This window comes from Ixodes scapularis, unplaced genomic scaffold, assembly GCF_016920785.2.
Source record: "Ixodes scapularis isolate PalLabHiFi unplaced genomic scaffold, ASM1692078v2 ptg003521l_1__unscaffolded, whole genome shotgun sequence".
Classification (NCBI taxonomy): domain Eukaryota; kingdom Metazoa; phylum Arthropoda; class Arachnida; order Ixodida; family Ixodidae; genus Ixodes; species Ixodes scapularis.
Genome location: NW_024610334.1, coordinates 6,002 through 20,983, shown reverse-complemented (window position 1 = coordinate 20,983; position 14,982 = coordinate 6,002).

Below are 14,982 nucleotides of genomic sequence, written 5' to 3'. Positions count from 1 at the left end.
CTCAAGAAAGGCCGCAAGTAACCACAACTCATCGCAGCCGACACTATCAATATCCGATGGAGCGCCAATCAAAGAGCAGCAGAGGTGCATCGACACGGCACTCGTTCTTTTTGCGTGTATGCTGTCACAAACTAAAACAATCACGCGGAAGAAGAAGGCAAAAAAAAAGGTGCAGAATCGTGGCGCATACACTGCGTGCGTGATTGGTTCAGCCGGCGATATCAAAGGCACAAAAGCGGCGAGCGCCGTGACAATGCACTTTTGGCGCTCCTTGATTGGCTCCAGCAGATCGTAGCGTACGGAATGTACACACCAACTGAATTCTCTGACGTCACGCCGCTGCGGTGGTGCTGCTGTCGGCAATGCGCATGCGCAGATGCTTCGCCTCGGGCCAATCTGGTTTCTGCGCGCGCGCAGTGGCCCCACCCGGTGTGGGCAAACGCGGACTTGTTCGTAAACATTGTGTACGTCGATAACACGATCGTGTTAAGTCGCGCTCAATTTTAGATCATTCTCTCGTGGTATATATCTTCACTTGGAATATGCTGCCCTTTCGAAAGCGGCCTCTTTTTCATCTCCAAACATTTCTTCTTTTCTTTCTTCTTTTTGACCAAAAAGGTAAATGCTTATAGTCAGATACAAGTTACGAATGTTCCAGGAGCTCCGCCTCTGCGCGAGCATTCTATCGGTAACACCGTAGCCTCCTCTATACTCACAAAGCCATGGCAGTTCGACGACAGAGCCATAGACGTGCCCGGTCGCAGATTCGGAGCGCGAAAATCTGGTAGAACAGAACATCAAAAAGGCATTTCTCAGGGAACCTGTACGCCAGCGCACAGCTTTTGCAGCGGCGAGGACCCGAAAGACATTTGTTCGCTCGGGAGAAGTGTTTTTCGGCGTCTCGCCGCAGCGGGGCGCCAGTCACGTGGCTCTCCTCTCATCTGTTGTCTATCGCTCCACCTTTTCCATTTCGGCGGCCGCTTCCCGTGGCGATCTGCCAGGCTTTGTCAGTATAGAGGAGGTTATGGTAACGCACTTCGAGGTCTCTCGTGAGGCACGGCCAGTCAAAGCGGGACGGAAGGTGGCGAGAGCGTGCTGGAGGCGTCCGGAACTCCTGGCGCATTCTGAACTTGTTTCTGATTACAGTTATTTTCTATACAGCTGCCACGGTGTCTAGAAGATTTTGAATAACCTCTTCTGATTGGTGTCAAAAGTAACATTTCTTCTGTCTTGGTTCAGTTGCATTGTGATTTGGAATTTTTTTTGTGTGTATATCTTAGCTCGCGTTATTGTAAAACTATACTTTGCGCTCGTTATAGACTAGCGACTCTGCTTTCACAAATGCATATCATAACGCCAGTTTAGAGACCATTAACCGTTTTTTCAAAAGCGAACATTCTTTTACTTGGTGACATCAACTTTTCCGACATATAATAATAATCTTTATTTTTGTTGGACACCCAAAAACAGCACAAGCCACAGGGCCTAAATAGCGGTGCACCGCTAGCTAGCTCATCATCAAGAATAAATGCAGGCAACAAAACAAGGTCGTCACTATGTACAAATAGTTGGGTCAAGCCTATGTAGAAAAATAATCAGATCACAAAAATATCTGCAACGGATTCATCTAGCTTGTTGAATTCAAGTTGCATCCCTGTTAGTGGGGACGTGTCATTCAAAACAGAAGGGTAAAGGGACTCTGAAATCGATTGGACCACAAGACAGCATTAAAACAGACAGTGCTTAACAAACGTGGTCAGTCAACAGCACCGCTCGGAACGTTATGTAAAAACATAAAATCTCGTAATCGTCTTCTACCAAGCAAAGTACATAACCCAAGTGTTTTTTTAAGTAATTAATTGTTCATGGTTGGGTAGTAACAACTGGGGTCAAACTACCTGTTGTAAATTATGCTTATAGAGCGTTTTTGGACACGCTCAATAGAGCATGATGCAGTGAGATTAATGCGATTTTATACAGAAGAAGCATATATACTCCAGCTTCGCGCGCACTAAGCAACAAAAGGAACGCACAAGAAAAACATGCGAAGATAATTTTCTCGTGAAACTCTTCATGCACATGGAAAAAGTATTACACTTGTTTAAGGAAATATACCCAATGCATTAAATCGTAGAAATTTTTTTTTTTATCAGGACCTTTCCGTTGTTTTTTGAAACAATTCTAGAAAGTTCTGGAAGATATTGTCTACAAAAAGAAACAGTCATTAGTTCAATTAGTTCATAAAGGCTGCGACGCAGTCGTTGAGAAATTGTGCTCTGAGGTTATGAATAACCTTTTCACCTCAGGTTTCACAAACGAAAACCCCTCAAGTATGCCTGTCGTACAAGCTGTCAATTCCGATCCATCGAAATTTCAGCTGCCGGTGTTGCCACCCTTATCGACGGACTAAAAACGCTCACCATCCTCGGGGCCAGATGACCTACCGTCGAAAATCTTCAACAATACTAAACTTGTATCCACTGACTTCCTACAGCAGATATTCGATCAGTCACTTCTCAAGGGTTATATTTCTTCTGATTGGAAAATTGGTAAGATCGTTTCGGTCCACTAAAATAGGGAGACCGCACACTACCTTATAATTATCGTCCAATTTTATTAAGGCTGAAGCTCTTCTTGAAAAAAAAAAAAAACGAGTTAGAGGTGAATTTCACGTTCGTTTCTCTCGAAGTATAACTAAACGCGAGAAAACACGTAATTCCTCCGACCAGCCGTAACGTCATACTAGGATCTTTGTGCCGCTAAGTGCGTGTCACTCGCGTGGGCAGCGCGTGCAATCGCAAGCTCGCCAGGGATATTTCCCCGCACTGACACCAGTCGTGACGTTTCTTGCTCACCTTTTCGAAAATAGCAAGAGTGCGCGTGCATAGATGAAAATGTGCGAGAGCGGAGATTCTGAAAACTCTAATATGACGTCACGCCCCTGGAAGGAGGGGCTTTAGCGGTATTTTGAAAATTAATTTCTACAGCCTCCGTAAAAGCACACTTGGTTGATAAAGAGTTATTTTCTAAACACCATCCCGGCTTTTGCCCTGGTTCTTCTTGTGAAACACAGCTATTTGAGTTCACAGATGATCCATTCTGGCCTTCAATCTCGTAATCAAGTTAATGCAATATTTCTAGCTGTCTCCCAGACATTTCAGCGTGTTTTCCTTCTCCGCTTATTCGCTAAACTTTCTCAACTTAATATTAATACTCGAGTACACAGCTGGATACGCAGCTTTTTCCATTCACGTGCGCAGTACACAGTCTTAAATAGACAGGAATCTAACGTAACTAACGTTTCATGCGGTGTCCCACAAGCAACTGTACTTGGTCTTCTTTTATTTTTAATATTAATTAATGATCTCCAAAACACAATTATTTATAATATACGTAGTTTTGCAGATGACTGTGTAGTGTACCATTAAATCTCATATCCTAACGACCAAACGATACTTCAGGGGATCTAGATCCTATCTCCAAGGTGGTGTAACGACTGGCATATTTCACTAAACAAATCAAAGGGCCAGTTGATCCGCTTTTCGTGAAAGAGATACTCTAACCCCTTTCACTATATGTTGAAAAAGGACATCATAGAAGAAGTTCAGGCATCAACAGGTGGAAACACCGAGCTGCACGTGTGGACACCCAGTGGAAGACGTCGAGCACATAATAATGAACTGTCCCAGATGCGGCCAGTGGCGAACTCGATTACGAGTGGGACTAAGCATACTCGACAATCGCTCTTTTTCTTTGGCCAAAGTTTTAGGACCTTGGGCGGACTTAAAAAGCCAGAAGAGGGCATCAACTTTACTACGTGATTTTTTTACTGGCACAAATATAGTTTACAGATATTAGGTATCATACGAAGGTCAAAACACGCACAACGCGCCCTTAAAAGATAACTGCGTTTTTTTTTATAGTAAGTTTATTACTATTATACAGTAATCTATTGTACATATGTACATATGTATATATTGCGTAATCGCTTCTCTCACCGTGTATTTCTTTTTGGTGCGTGTACGGCAACTAAGAGTATTATTCATGGTGTTATCATTTTATATTTGGATGCTATACATCATTCATACTGTACATTACTTGATCTGAAGTAGCCGGTCCCAGGATATGGGACCAAACTCTTCAACTCATCAAATAAACATTGAATTGAATTGAAGTTCAGGCATATAAATATGTCGGTGTTATCTTAAGTTCTGATATAACATGGATTAATCACACTAACTCCATTTCTTCCGAAACATGTAAAACCCTTTCTGCATCCGGTATTGCTTGAGCGCTGTTCCTCCAAAACGTAAAAAATTGGCATACGAAATCTTTGTTTGACCTAAATTATAATGTGCCTCGGCTATTTGGTTCCCCACCAAAATTATTTAAGAATTCAGCTTGAGGCAGTCCAAAATACAGCAACCCGATATATACTATTGAATCACGAGTACACAGCAAGCGTCTCTTCGATGAAAAAAAGCCTAAATTATATTGCACTCGAAACACGCCGCAAGGCAGCAAACACGCCGCAAGGTTAACAACTCCTGCAACTTCCAGCGCATATCTGGTTCAACTAACAATTATAGCAAATAATTTTAGCACTCACTATTGTGAGTGATCAAATTATTCGTTCGGCGATCCAAATAGATCCGTGTGTAAAAAACGCTACTAACGGATGGCATTATGCACAATGGATCGCTATTTACATTTATTAAAATGCAATTTACAAGAGGGGGGAGCTCTTCATCAGGTTGATCTCATCTGTCAGTCACTATTGACAAACTACGTGAGTGAGAAAAAACTACAAAGACACTTAAGACTGCTATAACTACAACCTTCGCTCCATGGGACAGGGGAATTTAGGTGCCGTTTGGCGCGGCTTCAAAAGCTGATAACGCCGGTTCGCTCCACGGGACAGTTAACATGCTTTCGCATTAAAACGTAATTGTGTTGAGACAGTGAGAAGTTAGTGAGCCCCAGTGGGCGCCGGGTATCTCCGCTGTAGATGAGAAACTCATCCAGTGCGGAGCCACTGATACACGACCACACTCCGGTGCGATGCCCATCCAGATCGGAAAGGGCAGGGATGGGGATTGAACCTTTGGGTTCTGTAGAGCGGGCTTTCGCTCCACGCGCTTCGAGCTGCGATGTGCTAAGTTGCTAATAAACTCGGCCGCTGATATCCGCGTGAATGTATGAGACAACGATTTATTGACATTCGAAAGAACTGCTCGAAACTTTTTAAAGCCTGAAATGCTTTTAATGGAACCCCCCATCCCAAATTGTTGTCCGTACGTCCGTCCATCCGTCCGCCCGCAAATTTCCCGCTAAATTTAGCGGGAAAATTGATGTCACGGGACCTAAGCACCAACGCAGTTTCATCGCTAAATTTAGCGTAAAAATTGACGTTACATAGCCTGACATCACGTGACCGAGACTGCTACATGTACACTGTATAGTGTATAAAAAAGGGCACTTTTCATTGTCGTACGTGGTCTCCGAAGAGGAAATAATCGAAAATATGCAGATGAATGAACCGTACTTGATCGAATGAATTAATGTTTTCCGAAACCTGGCTCCGCCATTTATTTTGGCTTTCGGCGGTTCCGTAAAACATTGATTCATTCGATCAAGTACGGTTCATTCATCTGCATATTTTCGATAGTGTATATACATATACATATTGACGTCACGCGTGAGTCGTGACCTATATATACTGTACTTGACTGCATGTAGTCTTCTAGAAAGATTAAAACGATCGCTTCTTAAATACTGTAGTTCCTGCACTATTGGACTTTGAAAACAAAAATAGCGGCCTTTTTATTTTGTTGTTATTCTACTTATTACATACTAGATCCCCCACGCCGCGGTTCAGGAAACCTTCAAGCTTCTGGGGGAAAGTGCAGAAAGGTGTTTCCCAAGTGCCGCTTTGGTTCACGGTCGTCGGTGTTAGCGAACCACGCTTTAGCTTTGTCCCTTTACGACTAAACTGGGCGCTTTCATGGCACTAAGATAAATGCTCACACTGTAAAATAACGGCAGACGCGTAAACACTTAGCGACGCGAGTTCCTTCGCTTCCCGGAAAGTGAAAATAATGATACAACTCATTCAATTGCAACGCCAAAAATAGAAAAAAAAAAGAGTTCCTGGTAGAACGTGTTAAAAGGGATCCTCTCTTCAAGGTATTGGTCGTTTCTCAAGTTTTCACAGTTTGCGGTACAGAACGATTAAAGCGAATGACTGTGCTTGCACGCGCGCAGTGTAGACAAGTGCGACGGTTGTAAAGAAGGCGACTTCATTTGCACAAACGTCACGGAACAAAGTGGTAGGTGACCTTGGAGGCCGTGAGTGGAGAGGCGGGGTTGATTCAGCCGCCAGAGAATGGCAAAAACGCGAGAGGGCGGAGAATCAAGCGCCGCTATCTCGCTAATGTTGGCCGGGCAAACTGACCGGTGGCGCTGTGGCGTGTCGAACGGCCGAGAGAGCCGCGAGTTGCGGGCGAGAGGGGAGAGTAAAACAGTGGAGGCGGACCTCGCCACGAACAGGCTGCGATTGTTTGCCGAGGGCGAAAGCGCCAAGTGGAGTTACCGCGGAGAGGCTCGAGACCACGAAGCGAAGAAGAAGGCCCCCTTTTTGTTTCTCTCACTGTGAGTACCACGCTTGTACACCAGCGGCCTCACTGCTCATTCAGCGTACAAAAGACACGGTGTTCGATGCAGCAACGAAGACGGATTTATCTGCGGATAATTGTCCGAGGACACGCCTCAGGCATGTTTTGCTTCATACATTTGTATGCTTCGAACATGTCTACGGACGTTTCTTGTACGACCAAGGTGACAGGACCCTCTCAGTACAGGGGAGAAGCACGCCTCAGACAGTGTATCTAAAGGCTGTCTTTTTGTACGAATGTATTGGCAGTGTGTCCGCGCGGCTTAAGTGTGAGTGAATGAACGTGCGTGTGTTCGCGGGCTTGATGGATTACTGCCAGTGTACGACTAGAGTCGGTGACAGGCTCACAGTGAAGTGGAAGCTCCTCCCACATCTTTGCCCTTAGGCAGAGAAAACGCTGGAGAGGAGGCGACCTCCTTTCCAGCGTTCGCTCTGCCTAGGGGGAAAGAGGTGGGAGGAGCTTCCACTTTACTGTTAACTTGTTACCCACTATAGTTTTAGCAAAGACGTTAGAAGATCGTATGAGAAATCTGAGATTCGACACCTTATGTATTAAATATCTTTGTTGTACTAGTGCAACTAGTCTCCACACTATAAGGAGAAAAAAAAAATAACAATTCCTCTTTAAAGGTTTTTCGACGGCCGGTACTTTTTTAGCTCGTGAAGAACGGTCAAGTACTGTCGCACCCACTAGAAAGCAAACTGAGCGATGAAGAACTCTTTCGCATCAAAAAAAAGGAGCGTAAAAGAACCCCTTTTAGGTGTTTCACAAAAAAACCCTTTTGGGGGTGTTAAAAAAAAAAAAAACTTTTAAGGGTGCAAACTAGGGATAAGCCAAAGAACCCCCAAAAATTGTTTTAAGACTACCCTTTTTTTTTTAGAGTGCACGCTTTGCTAAGCACGTATACATTCAGTTAAATCTCGTTAATGTGGACTCACTCGGTTAATATGAATACCCCGCTCGCTGTATAGACAATACTTCCGGAGAGGAATCTCGTAAATACGTGCCTTTTTGCCTCGTGATTCTAGACAATTCACATTACAGACACTTTTTTGGGAGGAATGGAGGTGTCCATACTAGCAAAACATCACCATGTCAGTAAAAGTCAATCAGGCATAAAGTAACTTGGCAACTTTAATTACAGAAATACATGCGAGTATAAGATAAGGTGTTTCGAAGGGAGACACTTCTTCATCAGCTTATAGTATGTAACATCCAAGGTGAACATGTTGGCATACGTTTAAAATCTATTCCTAGCACTTGGCAAACAACTGTCCATCTTTCCGAGGCTTGTCTTCGAATAATTTTACCACCTCGTAGATCAAACTTCATTTCCTGACTGAGCATCCTACCCGCCCATAAATAACTTCCTTTTTCCTGTAGAGCTTTCTGTCGTTTTATTATTTATTTATTTTTACGATTTAACACTAAGGTCCCAACAATCAAAAGAAGAAAAAAAAGTTGCCTTGTTCCCGGTAGCGGCTGTCCATTTGGGGTTTCGTTGACGTCCACGTTGCAGCGTTGCCGTGGTGATCTCGGGCCCGTGTTTCTCATTACCATGGTGCTCGCTTCTGCCCCCCCCCCCCCCCCCCCCCACCCTCCCCAACTTTTACCCTCACCGACTCCTTCGCAACCCCTCACTCCGTACCGCCAAATCTTTCACCTTCCGGACTGCGTTCGGCCACGCCCAAAGGCAACAAAAGGGGTTACAACATGAACCTGCATACAATCCAATAACCTTCGCGGTCCGGAAGCTTATTCGTCCTCCACAAAGCGTGCGAACATCGACTTGTCCGTCCTCGAAACACGCGGGAGGCCTAAGGACAGTGAAGTCGTTTGCGCAGTGGCGGGGAGCAAGTTGTAATCGCGCATCGCAAGGCGTTGCGCCTCCCGCTGACATCCGCCGGGTTCCGTCGTCCGAAAGCTTGCGGTGCGTGTGGTCGGCTGCATTGCAAGTACGGCCGAACAGGATTCGATCCGGTAGGTGGCAACGGCCGAGGCTTAGTGGCCTGCTGGCTTTCCCTCTTTTTTGGCCGCGTCCGTCGCCCACGGCAAAGCGAACGTACGCAGGCAGTCGTTGTTGTTTGTGCGACAGCGACGAGGGAGCATCTCCGCATCAAGCGAATCGTGAGATCCATTCCTTGACTAATTTTGTGTAAGCAGCAGGGTTTTCATGCAGTGTCTATAGGTGATGAGCTTGCTTGGGTTTCAAAGAGTGAAGCTGGTCGCGCGAGGACGTTTGACTTCTCTTTTGTTTTGTTTTTTTAGTTGTATGCGTACCTGTTAGACCACTTTCTCTGGGAGCGGGCTGGGAAGTCGAAGGCCGCGTCGACAAAGGGGTCATTCGCGTCCCTCGCTTCGTGTTGCCTCCATGACTCGTTTGTTATGTAAGATTGTGTTGGACTGGGAATCGATCTGTGTTTAATGAAACTAAATGCCTATTATTTAAAATAGTGTGTTGATTGTGGTACTATTAGTGTTATTAAACGTGCCATTCTATTCCAGTTATGTGATTTTCTATAGCTGTCTGTAAACTGTATGCAAGCTTTTCAGAAAAAGAATTAAAAAAAAAAAACGCGGAATAAAAAATTAGAATTCTATTAGGCTAAAGAAGTGTATAGAAAAAAAGTTCCACAAATACCGCCATCGTTTAATGACGCACATATAGCTTGCGTCATTAAATGATGACGCAAACGAAATATAGTTTGTCCGATAACACGAGTGATTGATGAAGAACCATTTATCGGTCAAAACATATTTCATGTTGTCGGTGCTCAGAAATCACCTACAACATGAAATACAACGAGAGAGAGGGGGGGGGGGGGAGGGGGGCAAACAATAACCGAACAGAGACTATACGATTTTGCAGCCCGTCCTCAATGATTGGCCAGCCTGGTCAAGTTACTGGATAATTATTGCCTTGGGCAGCAGCAATCTCAGGATCCTTCGGGCGGAAAACCGTTTACGATTAGCATCACATATGCGAAGGAAGCTTGAGCAGCTCGCAAGCTCGCTCCATCCTCATCGCTGAACGAGGGACCCAGAGAACGCCGTAAAGATGTTCACCCGCTAAGACGCACTACCGTGTAGATATAATAATGGAGCCCCCTTATCTACCGGGCAATTGTTACGTGCGCCTACATTTACCCCGCATTGATGGGCTCGCATATACGCACCGCGTAGCTATTCGGAAATTCAAAGTTCCCTTTTACCGCGTGTGTTTGTTGCTGCCGCCGAGGAGCGTGACCAGATTGAGGGTGAGGCGGGACGGGGAAAGACAAAGGAGCTCGGCGGAACAAGGGGCGAATGCGCGGTGCTGGAAGGCCCATGATAAGGTCGCTGATGTACGGACGGCCCTCACCCGCGGGTCTCCACGGGCGGTTAGCGACGCCGCTTCTCCCGATCCGGACCAAGGCCAACTTCGTTCCACCTGCCGATGGACCGCAGCGGGCGCTATGAACCATCAAAGCCAATCCCACGAGGTGCTAGTGTCGCGTGATCTTCGGGACAAGTGCCGCAACGCCCGGGGTGCGCAGTCACGGGTCATGTTCACAGCGCTGTTGGACACTCGGCGAGCAAGTCGGCGAGATCGCCGACCACCGCCATTGGCCAGCACCGCGCTTGACCTTGGCGATAGCCAATAGCAGCGCGGCGGTTGATGATCTGCATGTGTATGTTGGCGATGCAGGAGAGGGAACGGAGACATTCGTGGGTGCCTCTATTTCCTCTTGTACATCCTTTCCCGCCGAGTGTACAACTTAGAGCCCCTGGAGTGGCTAGGGTGGCTCGTAGCGTTCACTGCGGTCCATCGTAAGGTGAAACGCGGGGTAGAGAGGACCGGCGCAGAAGCTCGACCGGTCGACCAATTCCCGTGGGAACAATGAAGAGAAGAGCCCGAGCGGTCCGTTTCACAAATTACGTGCCACACGGAGGATGTTAAAGTAGCGTGGAGTTCCACAGGTGTTTGTACTGCTGCCCCAATTACAAATACGGTGGAACTCGGGTGAGACGACAAGCCGCAGCGGGATATAGCACAGCATAGCGAGCGAACTTGATACAAGTTACCAGAATTCGTGCTGCAGATTCCGGAGCTTGTGCATGCAGGGGTTCTATGAAGTTCGGCATGGCGCTGCATCGTTTATAAATCACATATGCACCTCATCTCGAAGCACACTCGGCAACCAATCCATCTGCAGTGCCATATCGGATTTCGACGTAGTCTGCAGTGAAGGTTCGCAGTTAGAGCGATTATACACAAAACGCTGAGAAGTACGTGAGCCTGCTTGTGTAGCGTGCATTTTGCAAATCAGGTGGTGAAATTAGGTGTGAAGGCAACATGTGGTGAAATAACACGTATCTTCCTGAACACAGTCTAGTCGCCGTTTAGCCTCGAAGAATGCTTAGACCGATATCAAGAGGGCACTGTCTTATAACGTCACTTGCCTACCTTTTCGTTTCTTTCTTATAATGAATTTTTTTTATCATTTTGCCTCGCGACATTTACCCCTGGAACAAGGCGGGTGTACATAGGTACTACGTGCTGAGAGTGTCTCATGAGTTCAATTACGGATATCAAACACGAATGGAACGGTTCAGAAACGACTGAATACATAGGATGCCCCCTTCCGGCTTTTTCCATTTTTTATTTGAGGTAATCTTGAATCTTCACTCCAATAAAATGGCATCTTAATGACGAAGAGAGGGGGGGGGGGGGGGGGGGGGGGGCTGGGGGCGTGAGGGGTTGCGTTACGATCAGCCAAAAGAGGGAGAGCTCGTTCCTTAAAAGAAGATCAAGCCATCTCCTCTACAACTTAAATGCGTAAAACTTCTTTCAGGAAAAAGAGGGAACAGGAGACTAACCGCCGAATTCAGAAACCTCACTCAAACTACACTCAAACTGAAGGGATCCTCCTCTTCCTCGAGGAAAGCGCGAGGGCCGGCGCTGGCCAATCGCGACGGCGGATCCGTCCTCGCGATTGGCCAGCGCCGGCCCTCGCGCCTTCCTCGAGGAAGTGGAGGGGCCCTTCAGTTTGAGTGTAGCTTGAGTGAGGTTTCTGAATTCGGCGGTAAGACGCCACTAGCCACACGATGAAAACTAGAAAAACACAAAGACAAAATAAACACTGATCTAGAACCGCTCTTCTTACCGCCTTATATGTACTCATCACCAGGTCGAGGCTCCCTTCCGAAAACATATCCTTTGCATACATTGCAAGTGTGAACCACCTACAAGACAGGTTCGTGAAGAGAGAATCTGCTGAATTCTGCAGAGTGGGTGTAAATATAGAATTTGATATAATTAGACATGATTAAAATAGCGCAAACTTGACAAAGACAACAAAGAAGGCACACGTACAACAGGACTGGCGCTTACTAAAGAAAGCAAAGGACAAGACAGAGAGGGAAATTATGGAGGCGTTTTTTATCAAAAAAGCGGGAGACAAGTGCGTCAGCATGCCGTCGGTGTGTCTCATTGACAAAGAAATATTTTTTCTTGATGGTTTTATCTGAGGAAGGGCGCGTGGTAGGCATATAACCTTAAAGTATATTTTTTTGTGCGTGTTTTGGGGTTTTTATGCTCGCTGGCGATGGTATATATTGCTTGGTTGATGATGAAATAAACTTAGTTGGAAGTAAGCGCCAGTCCTGTTGTACGCGTGCCTTCTTTGTTGTCCTTGTCAAGTTTGCGCTATTTTAATCATGTCTAGTAAGAACCAACTAGCCCAAACAAAAGTCGTGTTGATATAATTATTTTTGTTTTCGTTAAGTTTATCGCTCAAACTTTGTGTCACTTAAGCCGTCATTTTGTTATCATTATTTACTTATTTTTGCGATAATTGCGTGTGGCAGTGGACTTAATATATATATTTTTTTTACTTCATGCGAGGGCATAATCTTACACACCATATCTGGTACGAATTATTTTGTCTGGTTCTTGAATTCATCGTGACAACAAGTGTTTACTCCATGAATCGCGAATATGCATGTAGTGGACGAAACGAGTGGCCGACTTTGATTGATAATTGATACCGCTATAGATAAGTCCTATAATTCCTTTTATCACTCTACGAGCTCTGTTGCGTACATCTTGACGGGACCGTAATAAAGTTGAGGAATTTTGGAACGGAAGTAGATTTGTCCTATACAACTTGACAGCCGCCCTTTAAGTGTATATCGCTGTACCTTTTACTTTGGTTCTTCATGATCACGTCTGAAGTACAACTGAGAAACCAAACCACTCATGGAGAGGCGCACCGAACCCTTCCATGACAGTCATATTCGTGCTAAAACCTTTGTTTTTGAGAACCAGCGTGGCCTGGAGAAATTTTCCTTCCCTGTGTATACCCATATTTTGCATTTCCATGTTTATATTCCTTGAATAAGCTTCAGGGTTGCTGCGCGATGTTAGGGCGGTGAGATTGATCGATTAACCTTCCGAATAATCGATTAATGATTTAATCGCGATCAATTTTTAACCGGTTAACCGATTGAATTGTGACGGACCAAAACAAAACAAGAAGAAAAAAAAACACGCTTTCCTTATATAGCAAAGTTAAATTGAAAAAAAAAAAATGACCACAGTTTTTAACCGAGTCCTAAAATAGTCAAGTAATTTCGGTCATGGATTTTATGTATCTAAAGTCACCAAGTGTGTTACCAGCGACGCTCTGGTTCTTCCCAAAGTCGACGGGCGAGCAGCGCGTCACTTCGTTCAGTGGCGGCGGTCCGACAGAAAAGCCTGGCGGCTTAGCTGAACACTGGACTGGATATTCACGGGGCCAATTTGGGACATTCCGCCGACTGAGTTTCCCTTCAAACTACCGGGAACACAAAGAGGGTAGTCGACGTCTACATGGATAGCGAGGTGGCGGCAGCCGTAGGGCCCGGCGTGGCCTTTCCTCGGTTCACGCCACACGCCGTCCATGCCCTTGAAGAAAATCGCCGGATTCACCCGGGAGGATCAAAAGCACAAAACAAGTTACTTTTCATTTTTCGTTCTATTTTACGCGATAACAATTATTCCTGCCTTCTACATTCATTATTCGAGTGTCCTCATCTGTACTTTGTTGGGTCGAGGACACCTGAGCGACGCTAAATTTTAACTGCTCTCTAAAAAAAACCCCGTGCGTGTACTTTCCCGCACAGCACTCGGAGAGCCAATCACCGCAACTTACGGAGGCAGCTCAGTGAATGACGATGCCGAAACATATGTTTAGACCAAAAAACGCAGTCTGAGTTGTTACATTAAGCAATGCAAGCGTGACGTTTTGCATTTCTTAATGTCACAAATCAGACTGCGTTTTTTGGTCTAAACATACGTTTCCGCATTGTCATTCGCTAAGCTGCCTCCGTAAGTTGCGGTGATTGGCTCTCCGAGTGTTGTGCGGGAAAGCAGACTCACGGGCTTTTTTTAGAGTGTATATTACTTGCTTCAGTACTAGACACCTCACGGACTGGAGGAGTACACCAATATGAAGGGTAAACTTTAGGTGGAATAATTGTATTGTAAGCTGCAGGGGCGACGTTTGCAACTCACATTAAGGCGAGATTATATCTCACACAGTCACTTCAATGCCAAGCGAGTGTCTGTTTAGAGCAGCTGTGATTATCGTGAACAAGCAAATAGAATAGAATAAAATAGTATAGAATTTTTATTTTTAACACACACATTTCCAAGAAAATACAGTAACGAGCCGGTGTAAGCCTCAGGGACTTGTGTACATGGCTCGGCAGGGCAGGTGGCAAATTCAGTACGCAATACAAATCTCATACATCGTCGAAATCATGCATTCAAGCAATCGAACGACAGCCCTACAAAACAATATAAACTACATCCTGTGAAAGCATAAATCCGGAATCAGTCAACAAAACGACCAGCACTCCTCTGCGCAATACAAACTATATCAGGAAAATCACACCTCTGGAAGAAATAAATAATCCCGCACTCAAGCGTCACTGATCTAAATTTCGTAAGGCTCTTTTGAGTTTTTGCCTCGACGTGACCGCAAGTAAAGATTCTGGCATAGTATTAAAGATATATGGAACATAATACATTCGCGTGCGTTCTCCGTATTTTGTTCGGATTCGCGGTATGCTAAATCGAAGTGATTGTCTCATTGGGCGCCCTTGAACGTACGGAGTAATAAAATTCGAATTCCAGAAATGCTGAAGTACTATACGATATCTTTAAATAATCCATGGAAGGAAGGCAGGTGTAATTTGTTAAATATACAGAAGCTAAAGACCTCGGCCCTGTCAAACGCTTATGTTCCGTAAGATACCCTTCAATAAAGAATTAATTCTCGCT